Here is a 16,592-nt window from a genome sequence, read left to right on the forward strand (position 1 = left end):
TCAGCATTGTCTTCCAGTGTTAAAGGCACCCCTCACCTCTGCATTGAACTTAAGGTGTCAATCAATACAAAGGAGTGGAACATACATCCTGAGACAATTCCATTGTGTGTAAATTCATACTATTTTAATTTTTAATGCAATCTGATGAGGAGATGAGCTCAGATTTAAAATTCTTCAAAGCACATTTACTGTAACAAGAACTGTTATATATTAATACTGCAGTTTTCAATAAAGATTGACTTATGTTACAAGAAAAAAAAAAGCAAAAAAAAAGCAGACCACAGAAGGATGAGCTCGTTTTCCTGAAGTCCGTTCAGTCAGGACTGTGATTTGTGCTTCGCGCTTCTTTGTTTTAAAGCACGCAGGTGACGCTTGCCAATGGGATCGTCAGCTGAGAACGCATCTGCTAAGCGCAGGGAGGTTGGAGTCAGCCTGTTCTGGACAGGCCTGGCTCTCCTGCAGCGCTGGTGGGCCACAGGCTGGCTGTTGGCCTTTGGACAGGCAGGCTGGCCGGCCAGCAGGGAGAAGGGCCACAGCCAGGCCAGGTGCTGCTCCTGAGACAGGCAGAGCTCCTGGAAGCCTCCTGATCTTCTAGGCAGGATTGGAGTCTAGTCCCTACTCGTGTTGTGATGGAGGGTGAGATGTTGATTTTCCCAAAGGGCAGCTGGGCAGATGTTGGGAAGATCACCCGTAAAGGACATACGGACCCCAAACTTCTGTCTCTGCAAGAGCCACTGGCTTCCTCTGTGCCAGGGACTGACCTAAGCACTTGTACCTAACCCTCAAACAGCCTGTGAGGGCAGAGTGATCGGAAACCCAGGCAGCCTGATTCTGCGCCACATCGTGTATGAGGCGCCGCCGTGAATACAGACGCGTTCTAGCCTCCGAAGGGGCGATTTAACTCTTACCTCTTCTACTTAGAACTCTGTGATCTGGAGTGAGGCATTAACCCTCTCCGATCCTCAGTTTTCTCATCAGCAAAATGGTCCAGGCAGTGGCAGCTGCTCTGCCTGGGAAGGACTCTGCCCTATCAGAAAAGTTGGTGCCTAAAATTAGAAGGCTGAAATCTCAATTTTGGCGTGTCAGATAAGATAACATCGGAGGACAGACCACACTCACTTTTGTGGCTTTCGTAGTTGGCTCTGCTCGGAACACGGTCTGGCATTTTCTACGCCTGGGGCATCCCCAGCTGCCTCTTGGGGCCTGAGAACCTTCCCTCCCCAATCCCAAATACCGTAGCAGCTGCACCAGGGCTGGCAGCCATTGGAATGATTCCCAGGTGGCCTCTTTTGGAAATTTATGGTGACTGGGCAGGAACTGCGTTCCTGCAGTGGAGAGGAGGAGGCCTGTCCTAGAGAGGCAGGGGCATGGTGAGGGCCGTGGAATCCAAGTCCAGAGACCTGGGTCTCGCCCTACAAAACCACTTACTGTGTCATCTCAGGTGGGTCGCTTAACCTTTCCGAGGCTTATTCCTTCACTCAGCTGTACTCAAGGCTGAGCCCTGGGGACTCAGGAATGAGTCAAACAGGCCCTTCCCTACAGGCCCTACCAGTTTCATGGGAGAGGCAGCCAAGGAAGCAGTGACAGGCAGTGGGATCCTTCTGCAGCTGAGAGGCAGTGTGCCTAGGCATCAGGAGACCTTCTTGCAGGAAGTGAGGTCGGGGCACCATTTTCTTCTTCTGTTAATGGAGAGGGCTAAAATAACTAACATTTTTTTTATTTTGGAGTAGAATTGTGTTTTAAACTATTTTATCATAAATACATGCTCCTGATGAAAAATTTCAAGAGAACAGAAAGGTATTAGGTGAAATGTCTCTTTCCCTGCTCATCTCTGGAGGAACTAAGGTCCACAGTTTCTTGTGTAGCCTTCCAGAAATGTTCTATGTGCGTGGAAACCTATGTGGGCAAAACATGAAAAGCCCAAATAAATAATAATGACGGCTCCTAGCTGTTGAGTGTTTCCTAGGTACCAGCCTCAACGATGATGCTTGCTCTCTTCAATTAATATCTCTGACATATTTCTCCATCCATAATCAGCTTTTCAAGATGCTGCAAAAGTAGCCTGGGAGGCAAGTGAAGAAACATTTCCCACTGCCTTTGTCAGAATTGCCTGGATTCCCCTGAAACCTCCCTATGGTTGACTTACTGTTAGCTCAATTTTCAGATGGGGAAACTGAGGCCCAGAAAAGCACAGTGGGGTTCTGAGTCCACATGGCAACCAGAGGCAATTCCATGCCCTGATTAACCAAGTGGGGCTCTGGGGCCAGAGGGAAGCCACAGTGTCCTCAAGTCCTGGTTTCTGGAAGAGAGCAGGACAACAGATAACCCAGGCAGGCGGGAGGTGAGTGTCAAAAGCCCAGCTTCACTAGAAAGTGCAGGCCGGAGGGCAGGCCGTCCTCCACCCGCAGGGGTCTGGGATCAATGCACAGGCCAGGCTCTCTGGATTCAGGCCAGTGCCCCTGTTCCCGCCCACCCAGGTGCCCACACATCCCCAGATTCGTCATTGTGGCCGCTTCGATTGTCACTGGCTGGGTGACCCTGAGCCTGGGCAAGTCACTGGCCTTTCTTTTTCCTTTCGTTTTTTTTTTCCCTTTGTTTTTAAAAATTGAGGTGAGATTCATATAACACCAAATTAACTCTTTCAAAGTGTCCAATTCAGTGGCCTTTAGTGCATTCATGTGCAGCTGCCCCCTCTAGCCCCTTCCAGAACATTTTCATCACCACCAAGGAAGACTTGAAGTAGTCACTCCCCAACACCCTCCCCGCCAGCCCCTGGCGGCCACCTGTCTGCTTCCTGTGTCCGTGGATTTGCCTCTCCTGGACGTTTCATATAAATGGAATCGTACAATATGTGGTCTTTTATGACTGGTTGCTTTCACTGAGCATCATGTTCTCAAAGTTCATCCATGTTGCAGCGTGTATGTCAGGGTTTCATTCCTTGAAACAGATAAATAACATTCCACTGTATGAATAGAACACGTATTTTGTTTATCCATCGTTGTCTGCAGACATTAGGGCTGTTTCCACCTTTTGGCTACTGTGAATAGTGCTGCTATGACATTGCCCTTTCTCAGCCTCTGTTCTCACATCCGGAAAATTCAGATACTAAAAGTACCCCCCCTTCCCTTTCCCCGCTGGGGGCAGGGAGGGGCAGTATAGGGGTAGGGGATTAAGAGGTACAAACTATTAGGTATGAAATAAGCTACAAGGATATATTGCACAACATGGGGAATATAGCCAATATTTTATAATAACTATAAATGGAGTTTAACATTTAAAAATTGTGAATCACTACATTGTACACCTGAAACTTATAGAATATTGTACAGCAACTATACTTCAATTTTTGAAAAGTTTTTAAAAAAGTACCTACTTTGTGGGGTTCTGGGGAGGATGAAATTACTTATGGATGTAAAGCCATTACCTGGCACACCACGACACTCCACTACAGCTTCGGTTGGGTGTTCACTAAACAACCTAACATTGATTGAGCACCTGCTGTGTACTGTTCTCAGCGCTTACCTGTTTTCAGTCATTTATGGAAATGTCTTCCATTCATTAATTCCTCCGGCAACTTTATGAGGTAGGTCTCAGTGATCAATTCCACGTTATAAAAAACTAGGCCCAGGGGAATTCCCTGGCCGTCCAGTGGTTAGGGCTCGGCACTGTCACTGCCGAGGGCCCGGGTTCAATCCCTGGTCGGGGAGCTAAGATCTCACAAGTTGCGCGGTGCGGCCAAAAATAAAATAAAAAATAAAAACAAACTTTAAAAAACAAAACAAAAACTAGGCCCAGAGAGGTTAGCGAATGAGCTGCCTGTGGAGGCAGGATCTGAACCCAGACCACGTGATCCTGATGCCTCTGCTGGTGTACACTCGCGGGGGGCTGACACAGCTATCCTTAGGGACATCGCCTCCCGGCTGGGGACTGTGAAACTTTCCCTTTCCTTTTTCTCTTGGACTTTCTCTGTTCCACATCTCTGTAAGTGCTTGATTTTTTTTTGTTTTGTTTTAAATTTTATTTATTTATTTTTTGGCTGTGTTGGGTCTTTTGTTGCTGCTCATGGGCTTTCTCTAGTTGCGGCAAGCGGGGGCTACTCTTCGTTGTGGTGCGTGGGCTTCTCATTGCGGTGGCTTCTCTTGTTGCGGAGCACGAGCTCTAGGTGCGTGGGCTTCAGTAGTTGTGGCACGTGGACTCAGTAGTTGTGACTCTCGGGCTCTAGAGCACAGGCTCAGTAGTTGTGGCGCACGGGCTTCGTTGTTCCGCGGCATGTGGGATCTTCCCGAACCAGGGCTCGAACCCGTGTCCCCTGCATTGGCAGGTGGATTCTTAACCACTGCGCCACCAGGGAAGTCCCACTTGATTTGTTTTTGCAATGAGAAGATCATAATTTTGTAATCGGAAAGAATCAGGAATGATTTTAGATGCTGACGTGTTATATGTTATGTGAGAAGAGCTGAACCCAAAATTCCAGGTACAGCTTGATCTCAACCGTCTTGAAAAGTGTACAGGAGACACCCGGTGTGGGGTGGGGAGGGCCTGTTTGCCAACATATTAATAAGGTTTGTCTCTGGGGGTCTGGATGGGGTGATCACGTGATTTTTCATATGAGTTTGGCCTCCTTCTAGCTTTTCCAACTTTATTTTGATGACAAAAAATTATTGCTTTTGTATTCAGAGAGAAAGTGATTCTGAAAACAAAAGACAGATTTTCTCAGCTGGGACCCATGGGTGTTTCTGCTTTGGGCCCGGCCAGGCAGGTGGGTTTGATCTGCTGGGAACAGTCCAGGGAACACATGGGGAAGCTATCAGACGGGGGTTCCAGCACCGAGGGACATGCCCAGGGACTGCCAGCCTGTCGCTGCCATTTGTCACCTCACCCCCAACCCAGGGATGCAGAGAGGACACTGCAACCCCAGGGCCTCACGTTCAGTACCTAGAGCAGGGGCACCTCACCCTGGGCTGCCCACTCATCCCGGCCACCTTGCCTTTACTTATGCACTGCTCCCACCTGGCATCCCCTCCCCGCTGCATCTTCCAAATCCTCACTCTCCTCAGACACAATCAGCAAGACCCGGTAGAGCGTTAAACAGAGCCGTCCGCCTCTGAAGGTGTTTGTCCTGGCTGCGGTGGACGAGGTATGGCCACAGCTCTGTCCTTCCTACCTCCTGCGGAGACAGTATTGCCTGTCCTGATCACGCCTGTGTTCCCGGGTTCTGGAACTGGGTCCGGCACACAGGAGGTGCTCAGTGCACGCTGAATGGATGGTATTGTCCTATCCTTATTCTAGAATGGAGACATCTGAGGCCCAGAGAGGTTAAGCAACTTGCCTAAAGCCACACAGGCAGAAGGATGCTTGCCGATGGAGGCTGGACTGTCACATTTGACACCAGTACTCCTGGCCCCCACGCCTGCCCTCCCTGCCCTGGGTTCTGATTGCCAGGGGGAGCTGGTCCTCGGTGATGAACAAAGGGCTTTTGTGAAGGAGACGGACAGCAGCACCACAGGGCCAGAGCTTCAATCCCAGTTCTGCCACATACTAGCAATGTGACCTCGAGCAAGCTTCCTGACGTCTCTGTGCCCCCAGTTTCCGCATCTGTAAAATGGGTACAATGGTGCTACCCACCTTGCATGACTGCCAAGGGGAGCAAGTGAACCATGCGTGGTCCAGAGTATGTTTGATGTCTGCTTATTCAAGGAAATTGAGCTTCTTAAGGGGTCAGCTGAGCTGCCGGGCAGAGCAGGGCAGCCTGACCCATCGCAGCAGAGGCTGTTGGATTTTGGGCCGTGTGGTGGCAGCCAGGCCTCCTCCCATCGTGAAGTGGCCGTTGAGCCTCTCAATCTGACTGGACATCTCCGTAGCTCTCTCTCTCTGCGTGACCTACACTTGAGTCTGGAACCCCCATACCCTCACATGCCCTGATTTAAAGTGACCCCCCCCCCCAGGAAAAAGAGTGAGTCAAGCCGCCCGACAGGGTTGGGGACCTCTGCTGTAACCACGACGGTCAGAGAGATGGCTAAACCCGAAATGGCAATAACAGCAGGGACAGAGCTGCCAGGATAATTCCACCTGGGGGAGTCCAGAAGCTTCCTGGAGACGGTGTCATTCCGGCAGTGTTGCGACAGCTGAGTCAGAGTTGACAAGAGAGCTGAGAGGAGAAAGACTTCTCGGCCGTGGACGGGATGGGGTGTGCAACGGCAGGGAGGGCAGAGGACGCTGCATCTGACACCACGGCCACCTCTGCTTTGGCAGGACACCCAGAGCTGGCCTGACCTAACCCCGACAGCAGCTGACAGGAAAACAGGTCAGAGTGGGATGGACCCTGGCGGCTTTGCACGCGAGCTTGGCTGGGACACGTAGCCCAAGCGGAGGAGGGGGTGTGCTGGGCAGGAGTGTGTGACCGGGCTGCTCCCCCGCCTCCCAGGGGCTGCTACTCCCACCCTGATGTCCAGGCCTCCCAGTGAGTTTGCAGGCAGTCGTGGCTGGCTGGCCTCTGAGGGGAGCCGGAGGGCTGCTCCCCCTTCCTTGCCCAGCGGTCCTGACGCAGCTCCGGCCAGGAACCAGGCTGGCCTCACGTGCTCTGGATCTGCCCCTTCCTGCCAAGGGAATGGGCCAAGAGTGCGGCCCCTCTGAGGCTGTTTCCCTACAGCTCTGCAGTGAGCTTCCAGGGAGATAAAGTTTGAGAAAGTGCCTGTGTTTATTTCTCTTTTTAAATTTTAACTTTTTGCCCGCACCATGCGGCGTGCAGGATCTTAGTTCCCTGACCAGGGATCGAACCGGGGCCCCCTTCAGTGGGAGAGCGGAGTCCTAACCACTGGATCACCCGGGAAGTCCCAGAGAAAGTGCGTTTAAACACGGGAAGCTCATCTGCAGAGGACCGTTGTTGCTGTTGCTACTATTATTCTTACTTTGTTAGGCTGTTTTGTTCAGTGGGAGAAGTCAGACGCATCTGGATTTGAATTCCAGTTCTGCTTCTGGGCAGCTGTGCATCTGGACGGATTACTTCTTTGAACCTCAGCTTCCCCGTCTGCGAACATCTAGCACGAGTGCATCCCTAGGCTCTGGAGTGTGGGGTGGCCGGCCTCCGGGAAAGGCCAGGGTCAGCCCAGGAGGGCAGGGCCCGTCTGGGGCGGCTCCAGGTCAGAAGCAGCGTCCTCGCGGTCCAAGGCCAGGCCACTGCCCTGGCCTCCGACGCCACCCCTGCCCCTGCTTCCCCGCCCTCCCCCCACCAGTCTGAAGCGCTAACTCTCATAACCTCTCACCAGTGCATGAACCCTCGCATTTCACCTAGAAAATGCTGTCAGCACCGCTTATACAAACAGCACAGTTGAGCTGCTGCCATGGGCAGGCCCCATGCTGGGCCCACGAGGCCACAGGCCAGGGGACACAGATGGACAGCCGCAGCCAACGCCCTCCACCAAAAGGCAGGTGGGAGGGCCGGGGCTTGGGGAGGGGTCAGGCAAGGTTTTCCTGAGGCAGCGGCCTTAGGCTGGGCCTTGGAGGGCCCCATGGCCCCCCCATCACCACTTCTCAAGTCCAGGTTCATTGTGGGTCCCCAGGGCCCAACACACGCCTGGGGTTTGGGAGGGCCCAGTGCGTGTTCATGGAATAAATGAATGAGTGAGTGAATGAGACAGGGTGGAGAACTTTTCAGTATCTTTATATCCGACTCAGAATTCTTCCCAGGGAGAGAACTCAGCTCTGGGAGGTTACTTAGTCGGGCCTCTTAGGTGGTGATGGAAGCATCAGGGGACGTTTGGTGACTGAAGGGTGGACAGTCTCCCTTGGCTACCAGGCCTTCCTCTCACTCAAGAGGTGAGTGGGGCTCTCCCCAGGCTCAACGGCCCTCACTGTGCTGTGTGGCCTCAGTCTTCCCACCCATGAGATGGGGTTGTGACCGCAGTGTGCCCGGGGGCGTGCACAGGGCTCTGTGGCTGGGTGAGCAGACACAAGGCTGCGCTCCTGCAGCTTCTCGGTCTGGGCTCTCTGGAGCCCCCAGGCTCCGTGGGCGGGCTTGTGGGGCATCCGGAGCAGACAGCTCCCTTTCATTCACTCTCCCGGGCACCCCGGTGCCAGCTGTGCTGACTGCCGGCACCGTCTTTAATTATCGTGTCTGTCCCCACATCCAGAGTGGCCCATCCGCCTGAATGCATCATTGGGGCCCCCTAAAACCTGCGAACAGCCGGATTGTTGCCGCCAGAGAGCCTGGCAGGGCCTGGGTCAGCCCTTCCTTCCAGGGAGGTGAATGAGAGAGACAGACAGACACAGAGAGGCAGACGGAGGCGGGGAGGGGGGGAAAGGAGAGAGATGGAGGTCTGAAGGCCCACAGACAGGGCGCGAGACAGAGAGAGAGACTACGGGGGCGCCCGGGGGTGGAGGTGGGGCGTAGGCGGGGAAGGGAGGAGGGAGAGGCAGCCTGGAGAGAACAGCCTGGCCACCAAGGGCTGGGCAGCCCCACCAGAGCACACAGAAGCCTAGGCGGCTGCCGGAGGTGGGGAGACCCCCTGCAGCCCACCAGCAGCCCCCTCCTCCCTGTTCCCAGCCCTGTCCCCAGCCGTGGAAAACCCTCACACTCTCTCTCGCTCCCCAGCAAACACACACGTGCTCACCGACACCCTTCATGCACACGCGGCATTCACACACTCACACACACTCACCATCACTCACAACTGCACGTGTGCCCGTGCTCCACTCAGCCCCGCGTACACGTGGCTGGCATGACCTGGGGCTCCCGTCTGCCGGGAGGCGAGAACAGACCAGGCAGGCGCATGCCTGGGACTCTGTCCCCTGAGGCTGCTGGTGCCGTGGCCCACAAGTACCCCTGAATCGCCCGGAGGGGTCCTGGGACCTCCTAGAGCTTCAGCAGGGTGGACGCTTGCCTGCAGGGGCTGCACAACTTCTGCTTCAGAGCTGATTCTGCCTCCCCCCCCATCCCCCGCATTCATTCCGCAACCCAGACGGGCAGCCAGGGCCCCAGCCTTCAGAAAGCCTCCACCCAGGGTTTCTGCGCGGTGGGCCCACTGCCTTGTGCGACCCTGCTGCTCCCTGTTGGTCCCCGTGCGACATGCAGCTCCCGGTTTACGCTGGACACCAAAAATCCACTCCCAACAGGATCGTGGACGGAGGATCCGTGGACAGCCTCAGGGGATCCGGGGAGGGGCGGGCAGAAGGGGCCAAAGGAGCAGGGCCCACCATCCACGCTGAAGACGTCCAGACGCAGACGTCCGAGTACACCGCTGCCATGGTCTGTACCTGGCCACCCCTCTCTGCCCTCTGCCAAGTTCAGGGCGGACCAGAATTGCCGGGCTGACCCCACGCCACCAGCCCTCGACCACTGACAGCTCAGAATATTCTGCCTTGAGTGGACAAGTGAGCTCTCTCACTTCTATTCCGATGAATCATATCTGTGAAAGTGGATCTGTAAGTTACAAAATCCGTGCAGCAGAACAACTCAAGATGAACGGTCAGTGAAGAGGGTTCCCAGTGCTCTGTGCCTCAAGGATCACAAGGTAAATCAAGACCGTCGTTTTGGTACATTCAAAACTGTTTTCCTACATTTACTTTTTTAAACTGTACTTTTAATTTAGGTATAATTCACAAAACATACAATTTGTCATTTTACCGTACTGTACGCAGTTCGGTGGGTTTTGACATATTCACAAGGCTGTGCCGCCACCACCACTGTCTAATTCTAGAACATTTTCATCACCCCCGAAAGAAACCTTGTACCCATGAACAGTCACTCGCCATTCCTCCCTCCCCCAGCCCCTGGCAACCACCAATCTACTCCCTGTTTCTATCGATTTGCCTATGTTGGACATTTCTGATGAATGGAATCATACAGTATGTGGCCCTGTGTGTCTAGCTTCTTTCACTGAGCACCAGGTGTTTGAGGTTCTGCACACCTTCGTATGTATCAGGATTCTGAGGGAATCATATTCCATTGTATGGCTATCCCACATTTTGTTTACCTATTCATCTGGCAATGACTACTTGGGTTGTTTCAAACAAACTTTTTTTTTTTTTTTTTTTGGCGGTACGCGGGCCTCTCACTGCTGTGGCCTCTCCCGTTGGGGAGCACAGGCTCCGGACGCGCAGGCTCAGCGGCCATGGCTCACGGGCCCAGCCGCTCCGTGGCATGTGGGATCTTCCCGGACCGGGGCACGAACCCGTGTCCCCTGCAACGGCAGGCGGACTCCCAACCACTGCACCACCAGGGAAGCCCCCAAACAAACTTTTAAGATACATTGTTCCAAAATAATTTTGGAAACAGTGTGCAGTTGACAACTCTCCTTTCTTATTTTCCCTCTTCTGAGGTTAAGTCCTTCCTATGTTTAAATGTTTTTTTCTTTTAGGAAATAATGGTGACTCTAGAGGAAAGTCTTTATGTATTTATTTATTTTTTGGCCTCGCCGCATGGCAAGGCAGCATGTGGGATCTTAGCTCCCCGGCCAGGGATCGAACCTGTGCCCCCTGCCGTGGAAGTGTGGAGTCTTAACCACTGGACCGTCAGGGAAGCCACTACATGAAAGTCTTAAACAAAATGTCCTTGGTGGGGAGGAACAGAGTCAGCAGCCCTAAATGGACTCCCAAACCTTTTCTCCTCCCCTGATCGGGAAGCCACAGGGTTGATGAGCCTGCAGATCTTGTTCTGTGGTGGCGTCACTGATAGCTGACACAGGGTGCCTTCCCGTTTCATTAGAGCTTCCGTGCCACGGCGTTTTCAGGAATCCGCATCTGGGTGGAGAAGGCCGTTCCCGGCCTGTGGGGAAACAGACATTCTTTGTGCTCATCCTCTCCAGCCTGGAGGCTGATCTGTGCAGGGCAGGGGCTGGGAGGAGGAGAGGCGCTTACAGCCACTGAGTCCCCAAGATGTGGGGAGGTCAGGCCTGCGCTTTCACCTGGGTGCCTTGTTCCCTGCCTGAATCTTGCTGACTCAGAATAACAAGAAAGGACAGTTGTCAACTGCATACCGTGCTCCCCGGATAAGCTCAGGTCCCGGGTATCCGGGCTCGGGCTGGAAGGGTGGGAAGGTGATAAGGAAAGTAGGTCCATTGGATGTGTTGACAATTACATGTACACAGAGTTGATCATAAAAGCAATACAATAAAGCACATCGACATTTTTTAAATAGGAAAAGAAAGGGAATTCCCTGGCAGTCCGGTGGTTAGGACTGCGCACTTCCACGGCAGGGGGCACAGGTTCGATCCCCGGTCGGGGAACTAAGACCCTACAAGCCCGGTGGCACATCCAAAAAATAAAAAATAAAAAATAAAATAAAATAGGGAAAGAAAGAAAAAATTCACCTCTAATCTCACCCCAGCAGGAGCACACTTATTCGCATTTTGATGAACTTTTAATTTGCCTAAGAGAAAAACAAGAGTTAAAAAAAAAATTAAAAAATTATAATAGCCTGATGTTGTGTAACCATCACCATTATTTATTTCCGCAACTGTTTTCATCAACCCAAACAAAAACTCTGACACACTGAGTAATAACTCCCCGCTCCTCCCTGCCCTCCACCCCACATAACCTCTACTCTGCTTTCTGCCTGTGAATTTGTCTGTTCTAGGTATCTCACATAAGTAGAATCATACAGTATTTGCTCTTTTGTGTCTGGCTTATTTCACTTAGCATGGTGTTTTCAAGGTACATCCATTGTGTAGCATGTGTCAGAACTTCATTCCTTTTTATGGCCGAATAATATTCCATCATATGGATTGACCATGTTTTGTTTATTCATCCGCTGATGGACGCTTTGGCTGCTTCCATCTTTTTGGCTGTTGTGAATAATGCTGAACACTGGTGTATAAGTATCTGTTGGATTCCTGCTTTCAGCTCTTTTGGGTACATACCTAGGAGTGGAATTGCTGGGTCATCTGGTAATTCTGTTTCACTTTCTGGGGAACTGTCAAACTGTTTTCCACAGCAGCTGCATGACTAAAGGCCATTTAAAAAAATTTATCTTTAATATTGTTAAGACATCAATACTACCCAAAGTGATCTACAGAGTCAGTGCAATTCCCACAAAAATCCCAATAACATTTATTATAGAAATAGAAAAATCCATCCTAAAATTCATATAGAATCTCACAGACCCTGAATAGTGAACACAATCTTGAAAAAGAACAATGTTAGGAGTCTCACACTTCCTGATTTCAAAACTTATTATAAAACTCCAGTTATCAAAACAGGGTGGTAATGGCTTAAAGAAAGACATGTAGACCAATGGAATAGAATAGAGAGCTGAGAAATAAAACCTCGAATACATGGGCAAATGATTTTCAATAAGAGTGTCAAGAGCATCCAATGGGGAAAGGACAGTCTTTTTAACAAATGGTGCTGGGAAAACTGAATATCCACATACAAACAAAAAAGCCGGACCCTTATTTAACACCATTGCCGGTACAATGCCGGTACAAAGCATCACCGGTACAAAGGTATCACTTTAAAGCTATAGAGAAGATTATTTTTCAAACGGAAGCCTGATTGCAACACGGCACAGCTTGCAAAATGGATCTAAACATAGGCCTAAAAGTATAAAACGCTTAGAAGAGAACATTGGGGAGAAGCTTTATGACATTGGATTTGGCAATGATTTCTTGGATATGACACCAAAAGCACAGACAACAAAAGAAAAAATAGGTACATTGGACTTTATCAAGATTAAAAACTTTTATGCATCAAAGGACACCATCAACAGAGTGAAAAGACAACGCATGGAAGAAAATATTTGCAGATCATACATCTGATAAGAAATTAAAATCCAGACTATATAAAGAACTATTACAACTCAACAACCAAAAGTTCCCGAACAACTTGGTGTAAAAATAGGGCAAGGCCTTGGTAGGTTTGATCTTCAGGTCCCACCTGGCTGTGAGCACCCTGGCTTTTCCAGTCACGGAGGCTTCTCCAAGGAGGCAGCTGGCAAGAAGGAAGCCTGGACTTTTCCAGCAGGCTGAGTGCACCTTGCCCCACCCCCCCACCCCCGGGCAATGGGCTGGAGGCTTTGAAAGAAAAGTGAGAACCCAGAGAGAGCTAGTGGGCTCCTTTGCCTGCCTCTCCTTGACTGGCCTGGTTCCAGCTTCCCCTGGAGGACTCTGCACACCCCCAGCTGCGGGAATGGCTCTGTCACCCTGGCAGGGGAACCAGCCCTTGGATCTGAGCAGGGCTCATCAGAGCCGGCTGGCTGCCTCAGCCTCCCTCCAATATGGGGTGCCAGCTCCCTGGGAAGCCATCTCTTCAACAGCAGGGACACCAGACAGGGGCCCTCGGTCCCCAGGTCGGGGCAAACGAGGAGCTCATTGGAGGTGAGAGAGACGTGCGGTCCTTTCTGAGGTCCCTTCTGGTCACTAGCACTTCAGGTTTAAGCCAAGAGGAGGGCTTGTTTCTTGGATTTGATGTCAAGAAAGTAGCAGGTGGTTTGGAGAGGCGCTTGGGACGGTCGATCCTAGGAGTGGCCGGACGGAAGCTGCAGCGGCAGGAAGAGGGGGCGTGTCTAGAAATAACAGCACGGAAGCAGGCCGGCGGTGAGCACCGCGCCCTCATCGCTGTTTCTTTTCTCCACCCACAGACTTCTGCAGAGTGCCCCTCTGCAGAGAGGCCTCCCTGGCCACGTGGCTACATTCCCCTCCTCCCTGTGGGTCCTTGGCTAGAATGATAGGTCCGGAGCAGTACTCTGTCCCCTGTTCTTTCCTTAGTGCCTACAGCAGCGCCTGGCGCACAGCAGGTGCACGAGAAATACACGCCTGAGGAATGAATGCATCCTGTGAGGGGCGTTTACTGTCAACAGCTTTTTCAGACAGGCTGTATAACTCCTCTGAGAGCACACAGCCAGAAAGAGGCAGGGCTGCGATTAGAACCAGGTCTCTTTCCAGGAGTCAGAACCTGGGAGCCCGCTGCCGGGGTGGGTGGTGTCTGCACATGCTTCTCTCTGTGCAACGTGACAGGACATCCTGTCGGGATGCACACGCTCCCGGGAGCCGAGCCCTGGGATTGGTAGGAGGTTCTGTGCTGTCCTGGAGGATGACGGCCTCCTCCTCTCTCCTGCTGAGGGTTTCTTCCTCCAAGCCTGGCTTAAGCGACACCTCTTTTAGGAAGGCTTCCCTGGGTGTCCCCAAGTCCCCTTCCTCCTCTAGACAGTTCTAGAATCTTGTACAAAGTCCTGCCAGGGCGTCCGTCATGGCGAATCACAAGTACAGCAGAAAGACTTGGGGCAGGTCTGCCTGGACTAGAATCTGGACTTGCCAGTAGCTGTGGGACCCTGGGCGTGTCACTTCGCCCTCCCCCTGCCCCACCAGCATGGCTCTCTCACCCGGACAGTGGAGACACTAGTACCCTCTCTGCCAGGGCCGCCATAACACAGGACCACAGAGACAGGGCTTAAACAACAGAAACTCATGTTCTCACAGTTTTGGAGGCTGGAAGTCCAAGATCAAGCTGAAGCCTCTCTTCTCCCTGTGTCTCCATATCACCTTCTCTGTGTGTGTGTCTGGGTCCTAATCTCTTCTTATGAGGACACTAGTCCTATTGGCTTAAGGCCCACCCTAGTGACCTCATTTTAACTTGATCACCTCTTTAAAGGTCCATCTCCAGAGTCACATTCTGTGGTACAGGGGGTTAGGGCTGCAGCATCTGGATTTGGAGGAAACACAATTCAGCCCTTGGCACGGCCCCTAACCTGACCCTCGAATTCCCTATATAATGCCCCGGACAAGGGGTTTCCCCGCCTTGGCTTGCACACCTCCAGTGATAGGGAGCTCTGCACCTTCCCAGATGGTAAGTGGTGATGGTGACTTCCAGCGGGTGACGGCCATCCTTCTGAGCGCCCTGTGTGGAAGCTAATCCCTCTGGCCCTGGAGAAATGGAGAGGGCCATCTCACAGTCTTGAACAATTCAAAACAGGTTGGTTTCTCCCCAAACAGTGAGAGAGCTTGCTTGTTTTGGAAGACAAATTCAAAGGCAGAGACCTGTTAGTGGAGTTATCTGTGTTTTGTTATCTGCCTTGAGCAGAAGTGCTTTGGAATACCCAAACAGCATGGATGCCTTGTTTGCACAGATAAATGTCAAGTCTGCACCCAAAGGAGGTTATAAAAAAGCCACCTTGGGGGCTTCCCTGGTGGCGCAGTGGTTGAGAGTCCGCCTGCCGATGCAGGGGACGCGGGTTCGTGCCCCGGTCCGGGAAGATCGCACGTGCCACGGAGCGGCTGGGCCCGTGAGCCATGGCCGCTGAGCCTGCGCGTCCAGAGCCTGTGCTCCGCCACGGGAGAGGCCACAACAGTGAGAGGCCCGCGTACCGCAAAAAAAAAAAAAAAGCCACCTTGGGAGGAGGGCATGGTTTTAGGGGCGGCCACTGCGAAACTGCAAATTATTTTCTTCCCCACCCAGATGAGTTGGATTGTTCTCGTGTTATCCTAGCCAGATGGCAAAAGGCTGCCACCAGGGACGCTCTGATAGTCTTACGCGATTCAGTTTGGCTTTAAAAATCTATTCTCAGAGCTCAGCAAATGAAGCAATTTTTTTTACCCTGATGTCATTCTATTTTTACTTAAAGTTTTTCCACATTATAAACTTTATAATAGTTTTTTGTAGATAGTACAACAAAGCATAAAACAAAATTTAATTCCATCTCCCAGGAACAATCGCTGTTAACATTTTGATGCACTTCTTGCATTTCTCTCTCCCACTCTCCCTTTCCCTCCCTCTCATCAAAGAATACAAAACTTAAAAAAAAAAGATTGCATTGTATCTCGTATACCCACTAGATATGACAGATAGAGCAGTGAATGAGACAGACAAGGGTCCACCCTCTTGGAGCTCAATCTAGAGGGAGACAAAAAATGAACATATAAATGAACTTTCAGGCTGTCTCCAATTTTTCCTCTGTTGCAAACAATACTGCATTGAGCATTCTTACAGCCAAGGGCCTGAATACACACATGCTGATTGCATAAAGATAACTTTCAAAAGGTGGAATTTAGGAGACAGGATGTTTTCCATTATTAAAAAAATAAAAAAAACTGTAATGATCATCTGTATGCGTATTTATGTTAGTAGTGTACGCTTATTACCTGATAAATACCTCCTCTGCCTATATTAGACAGGTTTCTATTATAGATCTGTAGATTCTCTGGATCACAACAGATTTTGCAGCTTTTCTGCCTAGGCTAACCCCTCCCTCCTCTCCTTATGTAGCTTTACATACCTCCAGGGACAGAGAGCTCATTCCTTTCTCTGACAGTTCATTCCATCTTTGCATGGCTCTGTCCTGGGACAAGTCCCCCTGTGTTGAAATGAAATGGGTCCTCCTGGGCGTCCTCCACTGACCCTGGTTTTCTTGAGACCCGTGCAGAGCAAATCCAGGCCTCATTCTTGCACCAACCCTGCTGAGCCCAAGGCTAGAGCCACACAGCTCCCACCCCCTGCTGAACGGCAGTATCTCTCTTGGGATTCCACCCAGGGATTATCTCACCTCCCCCAGGGAGCCTTCCCTGACCAGCCCTCCCTTAAGAGCCCCATTCCCAGTCCCCGCGCCTCCAGGGAAGCACCGGCCTCTTTTCCTGCCTGTCTCCTTCTCTCATGGCTTTAGCTCC

At 51.5% G+C, this 16,592-nt stretch overlaps 1 long non-coding RNA gene across 3 annotated transcripts in view; it reads right to left on the reverse strand.

Annotated features, from left to right (window-relative positions):
- Positions 1 to 12,994: 12,994 nt before the first annotated feature.
- The window catches only part of LOC132597332 (uncharacterized), a 39,355-nt gene continuing 35,757 nt past the window's right edge, over positions 12,995 to 16,592 (reverse strand). For all 3 annotated transcript variants that reach the window (XR_011377467.1, XR_011377468.1, XR_009563918.1), the window contains exon 4: positions 12,995 to 14,855. This is a non-coding gene — a long non-coding RNA (uncharacterized lncRNA). The remainder of the gene's footprint in view (positions 14,856 to 16,592) is intronic.

This window comes from Globicephala melas, chromosome 5 (assembly GCF_963455315.2).
Source record: "Globicephala melas chromosome 5, mGloMel1.2, whole genome shotgun sequence".
NCBI lineage: Eukaryota > Metazoa > Chordata > Mammalia > Artiodactyla > Delphinidae > Globicephala > Globicephala melas.